Source organism: Synchiropus splendidus, chromosome 1 (assembly GCF_027744825.2).
Source record: "Synchiropus splendidus isolate RoL2022-P1 chromosome 1, RoL_Sspl_1.0, whole genome shotgun sequence".
Lineage (NCBI taxonomy): Eukaryota > Metazoa > Chordata > Actinopteri > Syngnathiformes > Callionymidae > Synchiropus > Synchiropus splendidus.
The window spans coordinates 50,095,187-50,114,357 of record NC_071334.1 but is presented as its reverse complement, the minus strand read 5'-3'; positions in this window follow the sequence as shown (position 1 = coordinate 50,114,357).

Below are 19,171 nucleotides of genomic sequence, written 5' to 3'. Positions count from 1 at the left end.
GTCAGCCATGTTTGTTTACGTCCGCCCCGTATAGTGTTCAGGTGACGCTGCACTCGTCAGTTCCGCTTTTTAGTTCTGTCTATTCTACATTTCAGTCATGGGAATTTGGACATTTAGGAATGGATTCAGAATCGTTCACGTCCGAATCGTGACGCTTGGCGGCAACATTTGTGGCCAAATGTGAGCGTGGTCGCACATGACTTCATCTCAACAGGGAGGGAGGGAATATGTTGCCGCACATGTCGTGGAGAGGGGTGGAGGAAAGGAGGCTGAAGCGACCGGTGGAATTGAAAGTGGCGGTGATTGGACAGAATTGCAGTGCCTCGCAAACCTCGCAGGGATTGGTTGGAATTGCGTTCGTAGTTGCGATCGCAACATCGCCATTTCCTGGAGGGACTGATTCATAAAATAACCAAAATACCACCACGCTGCCTCCTGGAATCTGTTGCAGAGGGGTGATAACATGAAGCTATTATGGATCCAAACTCATGCTGATGTTTGAATGCCAAACTGGCACAGATTCCCTCCAGTTTTGGATTTTTTTTTCAACCGTCGCCACTGGAAACAACTTTTAATAGTTGAGTCTTCAGACACACACACACAAAACACAACAACGGCAACTTCAGAACTTCCTCTTGACTTGTTAAACAGAGGAAATATGCAGAAGCAAAATAACAAAGGGTTACAGTGAGAGGCCTGTTCCCCATTAAAGCAGAGCTACTGGAGCAAAGCGCAGCGCCTGAAACAAGCTGACGGCTCCACTTTGAAATTATAATCATAGTTTAGCCTGTCCAAGCATTAAACCTCTATCTAAACTACCCTATTCAGGCTTAATCCTTGAAATGTCTTAATCCAGTGTGACCAGAGATCCGGCCAATCCCTTTCTCCGTTTAATCTGGACTGCACTGATAACAACAGGGTGGTTTCTGATGAATATAATTGCAAAACAAACTTCATCTGTCTTAAAGGTACGACAAGATAAAAACCAGGAAGCTCAGCTGGCGGTAGATCTGAATCGCACAGCAGGGCCACTGCTTCAGGCCCAGAGACTCTTTCACGGTTTGAAACGAACCACAGCTGGAGATGGAGGCGACTTGTGAAGTTGTTTTTTGTCAAATATATTTTAAGATCGAAGAGGAGTTGGGGGGAAATGGTTGAGGGAAAGTAAAGCATCGCCAAAGCAAAGCAGGATCAGCACTTCAAGTTTGCTCTCACAGTGATGAGGACCCCATCCTGTTGCGTTGGTAGATGAGGTATCACGAAACAGTGTTGCAGGGTTGATGAAACGGAGAAACGGAGGCCACCAGAGGGCGCTCTTGATTTAGAACTGATGTGAGGGCAACTTGAATTTCAAAAATCTTGCAGCAGACAGCGCCATCTGCTGAAAACCAGGACACTGTTTCATGAAACCCCATGAAGTAGTGATGGGCTGATGAGGCATCATGAAACGTATTTTCAGAGCCCACCAGATGGCACTTTAAAAATGATGTGAGGTTTCATCGAAACGGTTGTTCAAGTCCAAATATTTTAGATGTTTTGATGTTTTGACTCTCCTCAGCATTCAGACATGGTTTTGGACTCGGTGTGGTGGTCATGGTGCCACAACACTTCCTGTCATCTGGCTCAGACCGGCTTCACAGTTCCTCTGTGAGACCTCTGACACTCATGTTCCCCTTCGATGCCACGTTGAGTGGCTGATCCTGCTGGATCTCACTTAAGAGCTTCCTTGGATCCGACACAGGTCCATATCTTGCTGGCATCAGGATGAAGAGCATTGTTGCTTCACTCTCACCTGGGATGGGGATCATGCTGTCTGGCTTGCGCAGGATACCCTTGTATTTCGGTGGTGTGTCACAATGCAGCAGCTCCTGGAGCTTTGAGGGAACATGACGAACGCTCCTCGACATCAGCCGCGATCCTTCCCTCTTATCAGCTGATGAAAAGATCCGATCAGACTTTTACATCACGCAGAGCAAAACCGCCTCACCAAACTGTTCTCTCTGAAATCTCTTTGTTCATCCGAGCGTCTGTCTCCAGTCTAATGCGTCTGATTCCTGCAAAGCCGCTTCCTCTCCCACCTCCATCTGCTGCCTCAAGGTGACCTTTCCACCGCTCGCAGCTGATTAGCGGCTTCCAAGTACGAGTCGTGTAAATGTGGTTACTCTGCCATTTGAAAATGAAATTCATTTCCGCTTCTCATCCTGGGAGGTGCGCTCTTCAGCGGGGAGAAGGTAATAGATTGAGATGACAATTGCAAAACAGGCAGTTTGAAATAAGGCACATGTTCACATCCCTCATGTCCTCAGGTAACAAAAGAAAGAGCTCATTACATTTTTGATGGAATAGTTACAGCTTCTTTTTTCATGGTGAACATCTGCTTTTATCTGCAGCCGCCAGCACAGATTGGTTCTGCAAAAACCCAACCGACCCTCAAGGTTAGAAGGTTTGACTACACTTTCTGGAATATTCTCCGCTCATTTTAGCTTGCACGCTATATTCTGAGGCCGTGCAGAGCGGCCTGACCGGCTGAACAAGTGTTTGAGGTGAGCTGGCACTGAGCTGCAGGTTCAGCTGGACGATACAAACTGTCCAACTGAACCAGGGGGAGAGCAGATCAGTGCCACACCTGCTCCACAGCCTCGCAGGGTGGTGGGTTGTTAGGTCACAGACCTCTCTGCCATCCATCCATCCATCCATCGTCGTCCGCTTATCCGTTACCGGGTCGGGGGGGCAGCAGCTTCAGGAGGTCACGCCAAACACCCTTCCCCCGAGCGACATCCACCAGCTCAGACTGGGGGATCCTGAGACTCTCCCAGGCCAGCGTAGAGATATAATCTCTCCACCTGGTCCTGGGTCGACCCCTCGGTCTCCTCCCAGCTGGACGTGTCCGGAACACCGTCCAGAGGGCATCCTGATGAGATGCCCGCACCACCTCAGCTGACTCCTCTCAATGTGGAGAAGCAGCGGCTCTACTCCGAGTCTCTCCCGAGTGACAGAACTTCTCATCCTATCTCTAAAGGAGACGCCTGCCACCATTCGGAGAAAACCCATTTCAGCCGCTTGTATCCGGGACCTTGCTCTCTCGGTCATGACCCAAAGCTCATGACCGTAGGTGAGGGTCGGGACGAAGATTGAACGGTATATAGAGAGCTTTGCCTTCTGGCTCAGCTCTCTCTTACGGACAACAGTGCGGCAAAGGGATTGCAATACCGCCTCTCTGCCATTGGAGTTGAAAACAAACAAAACAAGTAGAAAACAACAAGTGTCGCCGACATGCCTCTGAAACAATGCATAATTTTGCTGCATGAAATGATCATATATCGTCTACAGAAGTGGTTCTGCTGAACTACAGCGCTAAATACGTGTCAATCTGGTTCTGTATCAAAGCCAGAACCAGAAACCAGCCTTTGTGACGTCACAAAGGAGTCCATGAGAATGCAGGTCAAAAAGCTCTTCAGCTGCCGGATCAGAGGAGAAATGGTGATGACAGGTGAATGTCCTACTGGTGCCAGTGAGCATGGAAGCCTGTTCTTCTCACCAAAAGATGAAGAGTGTCATTAGCAATGGGAGAAGCCAGTTTAAAGACTGAGGGATGAGAAACGGGTTTGGAAACCAAGTGCAAATGCCTAGGGTTCTCCAGTGTGAGCTAGCATGCCATCAAAGACAAGGGTGAGGAGGCGTCAATACTCGACCCAGTCAGTCCCACTGTTGACCCAAACGCATGACATGTTTTGTCCTGCTGACCCTTCTGAAGAGAGTTTTACATTCCATTTACATTAGCGTTCAGTGTTGCTGTCCGCCTCTGATCCGCTCAGGCACTTCATCCTCTCACAATGGTCTGAGTCGTCGCCTCCACAACAACTTGGTAGGAATAAAAACAAGTCATTGGTTCACATGAAGCTGCTCTTCCTCCTCAAAAAAAACAAATCCCTCATTACTGGCTGATATTGCCGCTACTTCCACAGTTTCAGTGCACAGCACACCAGTGTTTGGTGCCTCCAGTGACTCCTTTTGAGAGCCTTGCCAGAATCACAATGTATTTTATGGCAGCGTACGGTCTATATGGTCATTTGTCTTGGTCTCAGAATGTTGAGCATTTAATCCCTACAAACCCCTGACAAACACACACAGCCCCCACACCATGCCTCTCCTCCATCGTATTCCATCCAAAGATCACATTTTCTCATTAATGCAGTTCACTTTGCCGCCAGATGTTTACGGACTGTGGGGTCGTCATTATAAATAAGTGAAAAATAAGTGGTGTGGTATACAGAGAGGTGGCGGACATACAGTACCGACATTAAAATGTACTCATTAGTGTTGCGGTGAGGAACTAAAAACATGCATTTAGATACAGGGATGAGGTGTTTGCGCTTCATTTCTCTGCAGCTATGGAGCTAACTGAAGTGCCAGGTGTGATGTTTTGTGGACTTAAATGGACATAAGTACCAAATGAACTTGTCAGGGGGCTTTTCAGAAGCACTGCTTTTTTATGGAGGTTTGGACTCATATGTAGATGGCAAGGCAGGTGGCAACGCAGATGTTGAAAAAGAGGATTGTGACCAACCTCTGCCTCGCGGAAAACAGTATTATGAAGGAATGGCTTCGCACCGGGTCGGTGGAGAGGTCATATCATGAGTTACACGTCAACCGAGTGGTGAGTAGGATTCATTCATGACACAGTATTGAAGGGTTGATGAGGTTTCATGAAACAGTGTCCAGATTTTCAGAGGCCACCAGATGGCGCTGTCTGCTGCAAAATGTTTGGTCCTGAACAACTCATTCAATGAAACCTCACATCTTATCTAAACCAAGAGCGCCATCTAGTGGCCTCTGAAATTAGGCTCAACCCTGCAATACTGCATCATGATGCCTCATCTACCCATCACCTACCTAGAACGGTAAAAAAAAACAACAAAAACAAACACTGTCTGAGCAAACACACAAACTCTCTGTGCGGTCACCTAGACCACTGTGAGCGACCGGCAGTGCTGTGGTCACTGCTGTAGTAGTTTTTTTTTGTTTTGTTTTGTTTTTTTTGTTTTGTTTTTTTACAATTTGCATAATTCATGTTGAGGAATGGAACATGTGTGAATTTTTTTTTTTTTAAAGAAAAAATCCAATTAATTAATCTCAATTAATTGCAGTATAAGAATATTTCCCACATTTCCCACATTCTTCAATTTGAATGACTTTAAATTATAACAATTATTGCGATTAACATATTTTAACATGTTTCTTGTTGTTGTTGTAATTAATTAATCATAATTATATATATATAGATGTAAAATATTCTTATATATATATATATATATATATATATATATATATATATATATATATATATATATTCTTGAGATATATATATATATATATATATATATATATATATATATATATATATATATATATATATATATATATCAAGAATCTTCCAATACAATACGTAAACTAACTAGTCGCTGAAGTCCCATTACACCACTGAGGGCGCTGGATATCAAAGAACAGACAGACAACTTTTACAGATATTTACCCTTTCTCAGACAGATTGATCAGGCTCATGAATCCATCTGTGCAACTGAATTTTGTGCACCTGAGGCCACCGTATTCTGTGACCTCTGCTCATGGAACAGTGAGCCTGTGTGGCTCAGGCTAAAATGAAGATGGAACAGGTTTCTTTCACTGACTCCACTGTTAATTCCCTCACCTGACTAGTGTGTAGTCTCTGTGTATTGTAGTCTGAAACCTGCGCTGCAACCATTCTCTCTCCTCTGCGTAACTCCGCCGCCCCAATTGGCGTTTTTGACCAACCGCGAGCGGCTTCTCAGCTCTTAAACATCAGCCAGCTCCAATCGTTCACTTCAAATAGCAGCTATTATAGTAGCTGTTTGTTCCACTGCACTGGAGGACCCATGGAAACTTCTGTTTAAGAATACACACAGCCGAACAGCGCAGTGAGCCCTTCATTTTATTGGTCTAATGTCACTAGGTTTTATGTCTGGACGGCAAGAAGCACCATCATTCAGAAATTGCAGTGATCTATATTTAATTCAGGATTTTTTGTTGTTGCGCAGCGTACGTGCACAGCTTAGAGGGAACATTGGTGCACGGTCTTCTTCCCTCCTGAATCCTATGAGCCCAACCATCCGCAGCCCCAAGGTGACCTTTCTAGTGCTCAACTGTGATCAGCAGCATCTGGGTCTCCACACGTGACGCTCATGTAAACGACCTGCTGCTGCCGTCACCTGATGAAGGACTGAACAAATTCACACAAATTCGCACGTTCCATAACCCACTTTGTCAAGAGCTGAACACTTCAAGTGGCGTCAGATAAAGGAGAAACAGGAAAGATGAGGCTCTTTGAAGTCAAACTACATTTCAGTTGTTGTTTTTTTTCCAGAGTGCAATTGCATAGGTTGTCATTCAACTACAGCAGCTAATAGAAGCTTTAAATTCTGTCTAAATTCAAAACTAAAATTCAACTTTCCTGATTAAAACGGCTCACTGCTGTGGGGAAATGGTTTCAAGCTGCAGATCAAAGCACAGCGTCCATCAAACATGCTAAACAGCTGGGATGGAGCTGAGTCGTGATCTCACCCTCGTGCTCCGCAGCTTGTCAAGGAGGTGGTTCCTCCACAACCTGAGTTTGTTTGTCCGTCCGTTGCACGGACTTCAATACAACTGGCATTTTCACCACTGTGGGCTGAATGTAGAGCACCTGATGTGATCTGAAACACTGGTTCTTGATTTACATATTTGCAGAGCCAAGGCACGGATTCTCAAGCTGCTGGATATCTTTAGAGAGTCAGGTCCTCCGATCGGCGCTACAGCAGTTGTAAATACGAACCACAAACGCCTGTGAGTGATCAATCCCTTTAGGAAGCATCTCATCTACTTTTTTTTCCTGTCTTGCTCCAACATCATCATTTCATAAATGACCACAATGGAATAGACCCGTCCCGAATGTGGGCCTGGACAGATCCAAGTCTAATCCAGCTGAGGTGAAAGGATATATCCCACTTGGTCTCTCAGGGGTGCAGAGGGTTGCCAGGCAACCAATAGGAGGCGCGGCAGAGGAGTGAACTAATTGCCTCCTTTTTAAGCCGCAGTGGCCAGAACCCGGAGAGTCAGCGAGAGAGACTGGAGTTGGAACTCCGCTGGGACCGGCAGATATCCTGGAGTGGTTCTGAGACGGTGTGAAATTCAAGTCAGCTTCTCTCCTGTGGCCCCACAGCGGAGGTGCCACAAAGCCTGAATTCCTCCTGACAACTAGAGATAGGAAAATGCGGTGCCATGAAACAGTGTTGCAAGGTTGAGAAAACAGTGCCCTAATTTTCGGAGGCCACTAGATGGTGCTCTGGGTTCAGAAACGATGTGATGTTTCGTTGAAGTCCAAAACGTTTTGCCGCAGACAGCGCCACCTGGTGGCCTCTGAAAATCAGGACACTGTTTCATGAAACCTCATTGACCCTTCACTACCAGTAACTTTTGGGAGTCAGGAACTAACTGGCAGCCTGGTTGGCGGGTATGGAGAGGAGGAGCAGATCCTGGTGGGTCGGATCAGCTACCAGAGAACACCACACAATGTGTTCTGAAGCTATTTCTGCCGCAACAACTTTCCAAAGCTCTTAATTCCCCATTTGATGTGCTGTTTGTCTCATTTGTCTAGCCATCTTGCGCTTGTTTATAATCTGTATTTAGAACTGCTTGATCTACACAAGATTTGAGGGTTCATCACCACAAGGATATATTTAGCTGCTACAAACCAGAATGACAGATGAAAAGACAAAAAAAAAAAAAATACAAATCCAAAGATGAAAGGTCCAAATCACACAAGACTTGCCAGATCTGCGAGATCAAAACGCTAAGAATAAAGAAGCAAACAACAAAACACCTACACAATCCTTCACTGCAGAGGGGTGAAGATGTGATTCTGGAGTCGCAATATAGACGCTTCATTTACAAAATTGCATTTGAAATTCACATATATTTGAAAGTCAATGTATTATAGTCCTATAGAGTTTGGAGATGCAATAAGGCTTTGCAGTCACAACATAAACTCCTGGTGCTCGAATATGTTAAACACCAATCCATATTGTGCGATGCATTTTGCCCCTCACCAAGAGAATCATGGCAGTTACACTTTATGGACCTTAATATAAAAGTCAATTTATCATCTTAACAATGGCAATGGTAAACAAACTACCTCTATTTGAAAAAAAAAAAACTTTTTTTTTTTGGTGAAATTAAGTTATTTTTGTTTATGAAATCATTACCTCTTGAAAGGAGGTTCCGTGTTCTTCCATTTGTCGACATCTTTTCACTGTTATGTTGTGGCTGTTCCTTGCAACAAATGTCCAGATGGGCGGCACCAGAGACCCAGTTTCATAAGTTTCTTGCAGTTACACTATTCCACACTTGGCGCCACCAAAAACAAATATTCTTAAACTACGTAATGCTGCTTCAAGCACATTGCTATAAACTTAGGCTTTGTGGCCTAGTAGAAATTCAATAATTTCATGGTAACACTATATACCACGACATAAATGTTATTTCATTTTCAAAATGATTCACTGCCCACACAGAGACAGTGCTTGACTGCCCCTAGCCACTTCATCCTCAAGGCGATAACTGGTGCTCGAGTTGAGGTGTGGAGGCTGAAATCATTCCCCCTTTAAAACTGCCCTCCATGCTTTCCATCCCTCCTCTTTTTATAGTAGATGTTGTAAGTACAAGCTAGCAATCTTTGAGCTAAAAATAGGAATCAACGCAGATTGTTGTCGTTCATCGCTCCAACGCCTGTAATCCCGCACCGCAAACCATAGTGGCTATTGTTGTCAACCAATGAGTGGGGCTTCATGAAACAGTGTCGTCATTTCAGAGCCCACCAGATGGCGCTCTTGGTTGAAAAATGGTGTGAGGTTACTCTTAAATGGTTGTTCAAATCCAAAGATTTTAGAGCAGAGAGCGCCATCTAGTGGGCTGCAGAAATAAGGACACTGTTTCATGAAGCATCATCAGCCCATCCCTACAACTGACTCAACACAGCAACAAATGTGGCTCAATAATGCTGCACACGGTTTACTAAAAAACACAACTCCCGCTCTGCTGCCGTCTCACCTCAGACATCACACAGACTTGAGCGCGGGACGGTCTCAGCCCCAATAAGACACAGTGTGTGAACACAGACCGTACTGGCAAATAGCTCCTCAGTCAACGCGGCAGTGGCTGACTCTGCTCAGAGACCTCCTGCTCACACATCACCGACCGCCGCTTTATGGGGATTTCGCTTCACGGTGTGAACGAGCCACGGCGTTTGATAATGAAACCTAATATTTGCGGGAACTCCTGCGAGGATTTTCTGTGATATTTGCATCAAGTCAGTGTTTTGACTGCTCGCGTTGAAATTCACAATGACATAAATATTCAGGCCAAGTATGAGTCACTTCCAACGGAGAACATTCTTCATGCTGATCCGCGGGGAGAAGGCGGCTCAGCCAAAGAATCGATTTCTCAGTGACGAAACAAGTCTCACAGGACCACGAAGCATTGCAGCAGGGAAATATATTGTGTTTTGATAAATGCATGATTCACCGCCTGCGTCTTTGGTGCCACGTTTGAAATGAAGAAGTTCACACCAGTTTGTTTGCGCTGTCCTGGACAGCAGGCAGAGCACGATCACAGACTCATGAGGGTTCATGTGGCTTCTCCATTCTCCTTTGAAAACAGTGGAAGAAATTTCAAATGAACTTTTCAGGACAGATCCTAACATTTTCACGACGCTCCCAATGAATGAGCATCTAGATCCACAAACTCGTCGCTCTGTCTGAGAAACAGCGTGAGCGCCACCCTGCTGCGTTGTGTGATGTGTTTTTAAATACATATTTTTGGCTAGAAAAATAATAACAATGGCTGCCTTCTCCAGAGCTTTTCTAGTTCAATGCAGTTTATTCCAAATATTCTGGGTCAGACTGAGCCCAGACCTCTTGCCCACCCACTCACTGACCTCTGAGCTTCACCCCCATAGCCTCTTTTGATCTTCAGCAAACTGCATTAATGACTTGTGGCTGTGTACGGTTGACACCCCTTGACACCCTTTTGTGTGACCCTGAGCTGGTGATGCTTCCTGACCAAGCACATTTCAGCCGCAAATATAATCACGGCCGCAGCTTCCATCCAATCTGCCCACTTTGCGAGCACTAATGGAGTTTCCTACTTAAAACCAGAGGTCAGAGCTAACAGCTTAGAATGTTTTTTTTAACCTCCAGTTTCTCTCCAGCTGCAGTCGGATGAATGGAATTTCGAATCCCTGTCACATACTGCACAAAATAACCTGGTTTTAATGGGATGGCGGCCTGAGGGATGGCACTTGTCACTCAGCTTTCTTAGACACTCATCTTTGTTCCCATGTAAGATTGCCATCTTCGTTGAGAGTGTGTCTATAAGCACTTGCCGAGGAAATGAACAACCTCACCTGCTTCTCTCATTGTTTTTTTTTTTCCCCGAAGCCTTGTGAATGTTGGAGCTGGATGCAGGAGGGGGCCGTGATGTTAAACAGTGTTTCACTCGCTCAGGACCGTGAGGAGGGAAGACAGAGGTTTTTGCCCGGAAGGCAGGTAAACAAAAGTGTGACATATTCCAGACAGCAAGAAAAAAAAAACTTGCAAAGATGGGTACAGACCTTGAATTCAACCTTTACTGGCTGTCAAACTGAAGCTTTTTAGCAGTGCTGCACTGTGAAGTTTGTGACTGGGACATTAAACAATCATGAGGAAAAGTTTGAAGAAGGGAAACGTTCAAAGTCAATCGGAAAAAGATTGAAGAAATCAACAATAAACATTGGCTAAAAAAAGAAATCACAAGTTGATGTTTCATAATGGAATGGTCTGCTACTTAAGCTATGATGAAAGCTATTTCTTAAAGACAGACTTATTTCTTTTTTTTTTTTTTTCACCTGAACACTATACAGGGTGGACGTAAACAAACATGGCTGACCCCCAGATCCATCTCGCTCCAGCATATTTCTGACCCTCTACATCTCGACCCTGTGGAACAGATCTGCAGCTACTGTTGTGATTGGCTGCTCACACACACACAAACATTCCCCACCTTCACCTCTCTGACTCCGCCCACCCAAACCTCCGTCAGGCTCCGCCCTTGTGAGGAGCCCCGTAACAAAACAACAAGCACATGCTACGACATTCTAAGTACCTCTGTGGTTGGAACTGGACAACAGACTGGCAAGATGCAGATTGCAAAAAAAAAAATTGGACAGCTCACTGCGCTGGGTTTATTGCTTGAAACGCAGCAGAACACCTGCAAATAAAGGGCTTTACACGGTCAGAGTTTCAGTCTTCAGTGCTTCACAGAACCAGACGTTAACATCCTCATGTTTCAGCAAGTATGTTAGCGTCCTATTAAATTATTTTTCTCCACCTATGTGGAGTTTCTGATGGTGAAAAAGTGGGAATCTCAGTGCACGTAGAATTTATATTTGATTTGTGTATTAAAATGAAGACGTGGATAGGCAGGTGTCTGGAATCTGCACTTAGTTGCACGTCGATTGTGATGTACAAAAGGATGGTGCGTGGATTTGTTCGTCTGAATTTCAGTATAAAACCTAAACTAGTCTTTGTACAGTGAGGCCCCTAGTTTCTAAGCCATCCAGTGTGACCTCCTCACCTTATCCACACTTACAGCAGAAGCTTGAAGCTCCCACCACAGTGAAGACAGCAACAGTGTGCTTCCTCGCTGACAGCTGTCATTAGTGAGCCACCTAAGTAATGGGACGTGTCAGGGTTCCATCAGACGGCGGAGCTGTCGGACGCATTCAAGATTAAAAACATGGAAAATGGTGTCACTCTCTTTTATAATGGAGACGACTAAGCAGCTGCCAGACATGCAGGACGATGAAATAAAAACTGATGAGTGTAATTGCGGCGTAATCTAAGCAGAATGGCACTGGTGCTGGTGGTGGGGGGGAGGGCGGGGTGTTACAAGCCCCCCCGAGGGGGGCTGGTCAGTGGAGTGGGTGATTCGTCTCTTCTGCTGATGAGCTGGTCTATTGCTCCAAGAGGGACAGTTTGGCACCCTGGGTGACACAACTCACACTCTTGGCGCTAATGTGGGCTCATGTGATAGCAACAGCCGAGCCACCGAGCCTCACGTCGACAAGGTTATTTATATTGCGACTATGGAGATGAGTCATTTGCCAACATCCTAAAATCTCCTCCAGAGTCAACAGCGACTCCAGCGCCCCCCCAAGGACACAGGCTGAGCATCAGACAAATTGTCATCATCTATGGAACGAAAGCGAGGCTGCAATGTGTCCTGACAACTGAAGGTGACAAAAGTTGCTCCCACGCAAAGAACAGTGTTTGACTTTGACGCAGCACAGTGTTTTCGCTTTTGCCTGGAGAGGATTGGATTGGCTCCGATGACCTGCGATTAGACTGATGATGAATTGTTATATTTAGCGTGTGAGATTAGCGTTCGCCAACCACTGCGCCGAGTCATCAGAACAGTTCGATACGCACCTCTGCAAGGACAAAAGTTGCGTGGTTATGCATCGAGATAAGTCGAATATTTCTTCAGGTTTAATGCATTTAAAAAGGCAGGAAATTGTAAAACGATAAACAGTAGTTGACATACTTGATTTAAAATAATAAGAATTAAAAATTTTAGAATAAATCATTTGTGAATAATCCCATTCTAATATTTCTAATACTTTTTTTTTTTATCAAATGATTATTTCTGTCTGTGATTAATTAATCAAAATTAATCTCTTCAGTTCCAGTAGTAAAAAGTAAAAAAACTTCTGCCTGAAACGTTGAGAAAATGTTTCGTCAGTTTACATGAAATTTCGGGGTCTAAATATAAAAAAAAAAAACTATTTCGGGGTTCAGAACTTCCAGCTCCAATGAAGCCAATTTCCAAATTCTTTAAAGAACACACATACACACACGCACACACACACACTCAAACCATACGTAAACCTAATCATTATGACCAAGTTATCTTCATCCCTAAATTGGGGCTTGAGGTTGTGGGCTCTGGCCGAGTGGTCCCCACAAGAATAGCTACACCAGGTACACACACACACACACACACTTCACCTGCAGTGTCATTGTGGCTCGAGACGCTTCATGAGTCACAGCGAAATCAAAAAACAAAGTTTCCTACTCCACATCTTCCTCATCTTGTCCATGTTTATTCAGAAGAATAATAGAAGCTATTCATCTCCTGGACACTTGAGTTCTGATTGAATCTTCCTGAGATCTGGCCTTGACAACGGCGCAGCTTTCTCTCACAACTGGCCTGTTTGTTTACGGCGTCTGAATCAAGCTGATGTGCTGGGATCACAGACAGGAAGAGCTTATCAGAGCAGAGCTGCTCAGCGCAATCCATCGGTTCGTGATGGGAGACAGACACATGAGAGTTTCAGGCTGCTCACGTTGGGAAACTTCTTCAAGAGTTTTCTTCTTCAAACTTCCCACTGACTGAGTGATGTCCTGCGATCTGTCTTGTTAGGTCTGGTGTTTAACTGTTGTGTAGCGTGCAGTGAGCGTGTTTGTTACGGGGCTCCTCACAAGGGCGGAGCCTGACGGAGGTTTGGATGGGCGGAGTCTGAGAGGTGAAGGTGGGGAATGTTTGTGTGTGTGTGAGCAGCCAATCACAACAGTAGCTGCTGATCTGTTCCACAGGGTCGGGATGTAGAGGGTCAGAAATATCCTGGAGAGAGATGGATCTGGGGGTCAGCCATGTTTGTTTACGTCCAGGAGAAAAGAGACTGAAGTGATGAGTGGAATTTGTGGGAAAGGGTCACTGTGATTGGACAAAAATGCAGTGCCTCGCAGAACTCGCAAGGACTGGTTGGTATTGTGTTAACAGTTGTGACCTCAACATCGCCTTCTCCTAAAACAAAAACACAAGATACGGTTGATTTTACTCCGTACAGCACAGTGATGTCTCTAGACGTTGATCTAATCCAAAAGCTGAGCTGTTACCTGCACACTGTCACACCTACTGAGCCAAACTTTTTTTCCCTTTTACGAACGGTAGTTTTTGTATAGTTGTATATGTTGACAATTCCTCTCGCTGCAGTGCTGCTTTCGTAGCAGCCAGGGTAATTACGTTGGTTACGTAAGTGCAGTTGTGAATAGCAGCTATGGATATTTACGCATGTCCACTTTTTTCCACCCATCGCACGTTGTGGAAGTCACCGACTATGCAAGTTTCGCTTCTTTTACATATATTGTAAATAGTCATTGCGAACTTTCATTGTTGTGGCGATGTTCACTTCAACTACGCTTCGGCTGGTTAGTTCCAGTTACGGAGCAGCGTAGTCTCCATTACAGCGTGGCGCTATGCTGTTTGTGTCTGTGTCCTACAGTTGTAGTTTGTTTGGGATTGTTTACGTGTCTGTGACCTGAATGATACAGTTTGTGCCTTCACAATCAGCGCTGATCACACTGTGGTTATGTTATTTATAGAAACTTCCTGGTGTCAATATTGCATTGACCAGCAGTCCCAGGGTTAAAACCCAACAGTATATCCCAGTATTCATATCTGGTCTCCTAATCTTGCTTTTGCAAACCAGGGTTAACCCTAATCCTGACCTAATCCTTAACAGAACTTTGTGAGAGCATCATGATTCCAAACTGAAACACTTGACTTCTCCACTGTGCAGAATGATATTAGATCGACTTCCGTATTATCAGGGGATGTTTACGCCGCCCACTCCAGCTCAGATCACCTGCTCTGATCTGCATAGAGCCGGGGGTTATGTGCAGGCTTAACCAAGCTATGAACTGAGAGTGTAGTCTGACCGAGAAGAATTTCTCTCCCACAGATGGACGAGGGAGGCCATGTGAGTGTTATCTGCAACTGACTGAGACAGTCCTTCATTTTCTCCGCTGCCATGTAAAACACAGTCAGTGCTGTTCTCACGACCCCTCCACAGACACGCATGTGAATGACTTGGTTAGCAGCCTCCGCTCCTCTGTGAACGTTCGAAAAATAGGTCTCCTGGGTTCAGCAGAAGGAAGACAAAAGTCGCTTATGTTTTGACTATTTTTATGCTGCTGTTTGACAGCAGGTATCTGGTTTATTCCAGGACCGGATTCTCCCATCCATCACCGCAGCCATCGCAGAAGGCAGTCAAAAGTTGGAACAAAGCGAAAAACAAGTCAATACTTTCCCCTTCCTGCGCGTGAACATCCCGGGATGAAAGCTTCCGCCAAGACAGATACAAAGCGTTTGCATTTTCCTCCATGCTGTTCTCACAAAGCGTGTCTTGTTGACAGGTTCAGAGGAAAATGTCAAACAAGTAAGAGGCATATATATATAGTATAAACACACGCGCACACACACACACACTCAAAACCACATGGACTCACAGCAGCATGGAGCCAGCAAACGTTTCGCTCCAAAGGTTCAGCCGAGTTTGGTCTCGGCGACGCAGGAAGAAGCAGGCGAGCAGAGGCGGAGCCCAGCTGAGACTGTATGACAGAGATGAAGGGAAGCAGTAAAGAGTGGGAGCTAATGACTTGACATATAAATTGACAATGAACCCGCTTTTTTTTTTTCACTTCAATCCTCCACACTGCAGCTTTCCTCGTCGTTGCTGTGAAAACGTGTCTCTCATCAGTCACGTCTCCCTGTGATGAGCCTCCTCCTCTTGGTGCTCTGAAGCGAAAAATTGCATGTGAGATGAAGGTCAGACAGCCATGGATGCTGCTTTAATTGAGATTAATTACATCCCAAATGAAGCAAGGAGCGTCTCCGGAAGAAGATAAAAGCCAGAAAGCAGGTGAAACAAACTCAGGAGAAGTGCCATCATCACACTCTTCTGGTTCACCCTGGGAGTCGAATCATTTAGCCAGATAAAGACGCGATTAAAATACATTCTCTTCTCCTCTCTGCGACTTCTTCAGCAGCATCTGTGATGGAAGTAAGCAAGGTAGGAGAAGACACAATGTCTGAGACCTGATGCCTTTTCAGTCATACAGAGAGGCGCCTTATCTAGAGACGCCGAGATACCAGCTCTACCTCATGGTGGACTCCAGAGGTCATTAATCTCACCCATACTGAGCTGTAACAATGCAAAGGAACATACCAAACAGCGGGGGAGTCCAGGTTGATGGAGCTCACTGAGGCACAGTTTGGGGGATGAAACACCTGCAATAACACAATGATATTCCACGTACAATTGCGCAGATATGTACTGAGATGAAGGAATAAATGGTGGGGTGAGGAACAAATAAAGGAACAGATTTGAATGAAGAAGTGAAACAAAACAAGAGGCAGATGACACAACTGCATGTCTAAATATTGAAAGGCAAATTTCAAAAACTAGAACAAAAATGAAGCTCCAAGGTCGACATCGAACAAGTGATCAGGAGACAAAATGAAGCAGACATCAGTGGAGATGGAGGAGAAGGTCACAAGACTACAAGCGATGGCAAGAACATCACATATTCAGGACCAGAAGAGAGTTCAGCACTGCCAGCTTTAGAGATCTAGACTCGTGATGGGCAGGTGAGGTATCACAAAACAGTCTTGCAGGGTGGAGTTTAGAAATGATGTGAGGGTTCATTAAATGAGTTGTTCAAGTCCCAACATTTTGCAGCAGACAGCGGCATCTGGTGGCCTCTGAAAATCAGGACACAGATTCATGAAACCTCATCTGCACCTCAATACTATCCCACGAAACCTACCCATCACTACCTTGTACACCTTCCTTGCCAGCCATTAAACCCCACCTGACCATCCCTCCACAGCCGCAGAAGTTGCCGGGGACAGTGGCTTTTGGATCAAAGGGTTGAAGCTCACGGCGGTTACAAACAAAACCAAGTGACACAAACAGGCCGTGGCGGTAAAACAGACCAAGGCTCAACTCCACAGGGGCGATAATGGCTGCTTTAGGTGGTAAAACTTGACGACCCCTCACGGGCGAGGACGTGAAGTCAAGTCGATAAATTGACTGAAAATAACGATTGCTCTGTCGATGTAATGAAAGCTCCCAATTCAACCGTTTGTGTCTAAATGTTCAGTCTCTGGCTCATTTCAGGCAATCAAGCAGAATTAAAACTCCTTTAAGACAGTGAACCAGTGAAGATAAAGCTCTGAATGCTTGTTTCAATTACGCAGCACAGTAACTACTTCACTGGGAAATGAGTCCCACAAGTCCACAACCATATAAGCGCTTCATTTTTCGCCTCTGTTTGTCATATTCAAACAGTCAGGATCGGTTGTTTTACCCAGAAACCTGTGGAGAGTCTCATTCATTCAGAGGTTGCTGAATGAATGAAACACCACTCAAGCATTTCATGAAAGCAAAGAAAAAGTCTCTTCTTTATACCTTTACACCTGTTGACCAGCTATGTTTTTGGACCCTGGAACCTCTCAAGCCAAAGCAAATTCTCATTCGCAACTTGGATAAACCATTCCATTTGTTTCCTCTCATCCTCGCCGCTGCCCACTGAGAGCAGCCTCGGACTGAATAGAAACGTTGCTGACTCACAAACTCGCCTCACTACAGCTGAATGGTCCAATGAAAAACCCATTTATGTTCAACGTTACGTACGGCCGGAGCCTTCGGTCTGTGCTCTGCGTTCTTTTCATCCATATTTCTGCATGTTTCCAGATAGCTTACGGATACAGACCAAACAGAGCTGTTTCACCAGGAACCATTGGGGAGCAGTGTTGCAGTCACTACATATAACAATGGTGGAAATTCTCCATCCTCCAGTCACCATATATTTAAGGGCCTCACCGACCGCCGCCTCCCATAACGCTGCCTCTGTTTTCCTCTTTAGTGCAAGAGATATATTAACAATACTTCCACAGTCGCCATGTTGGTTTTGGAGTTTGTTGGTGTCTTAAACTTTTGGCTGTGGGCTGCTCCCCCTGGTGGATATATTGGAAAACATCAATACTAATGTAAATAACGCATGGAAGCGTGTGATAGCATAGTTAGAAACAGATGGATGCCATTCCATACATAAAGGGAGCTTGGGTGGCCCTTAAATCAGTGTCGGAACCAGTGACAAGTCAGACCTGTGTCTTTCAGTCGTCGACTGTTTACGTTTTTCACTCACACCATTTAAAATATTATTAGTTCTGATATTTAGAGGAAGGAGCAGAGAAAGGTAAACAACCACCAAACCGATGGCTGTGGTCTGCCATTTTATTGTTCTATTCTCTTCCAACTCACCCTATTAAAAGCGTTCTCACTGCACCATTAAAGCCTGCACCTCATCCACTGCACAAACAATAAACAGAATATGAGACGGAAGTGCTCACCTCTCTTGAAATGGAATAGGATACTGAGTGAGAGGTGAAACTCAATCCTACGGTGACATGCCATTTATTGAGAAGAGTGTTTAGTGGAAGCGGTGGATGGAAGTGGACAAACAAAATCTAGCATTTCTTCTCAGAAATGGCATCGTTTTGTGCGACGCGCTGCCCACGGCGTCAGGGTTTGCAGCGGATGGCAGAACACGTGCTTCAATTGAGCATCTAATGCCTCAACCTGCAACACTGGCGGCAGCCTTCAGCGTCGGTAGGGGGCGCACAAGTCCACTTTCCCAGCATCAGTATATTAATGTTCACTATGGGAGTGAGGAGCTTCTTCTCACTGGTCAGGTCGACACTGTGTGAAGGAGGAGGTGCTTCCACACGACACGTGACATTGTCACCTCTCCTTCTAGTCCTGCCGCGCCCTCAACAGTTTGAGTCATTGGCGAATTTAAATGACCCGATGACGGCCATGTTGGAATATGAATGATTACTGTAATAAATGTGTCGACTTCAGGCGGCGTGTAAGAATGGTTCGACTAAGTCGACTCTGCCATCCGTCGCCCACATTTTTCCAACACGTCTCAGAGGTCCATGTGATGAATATGGAACTGTTGCGAGGCTCCTGTAGATGGTCATTAATAAACGTCACATGAAGGTGACGCTGACACAAGTTCTCACACAACCCGGGGCCTAAAGGGTTAATTTGCTGCATTTCAATTTGAGGCTGTCACCCTCCTCAGGCGCCTCCGGTTCCCGGCCCTGCGCCACAATGTATGTTCCCTATTTAAATCCCATCTATCTGCTGAAGGATGACAGAAAGCCATCCATCCAGTTGAAGTGCTGTCACCAACAAGGACACTCACTCCTG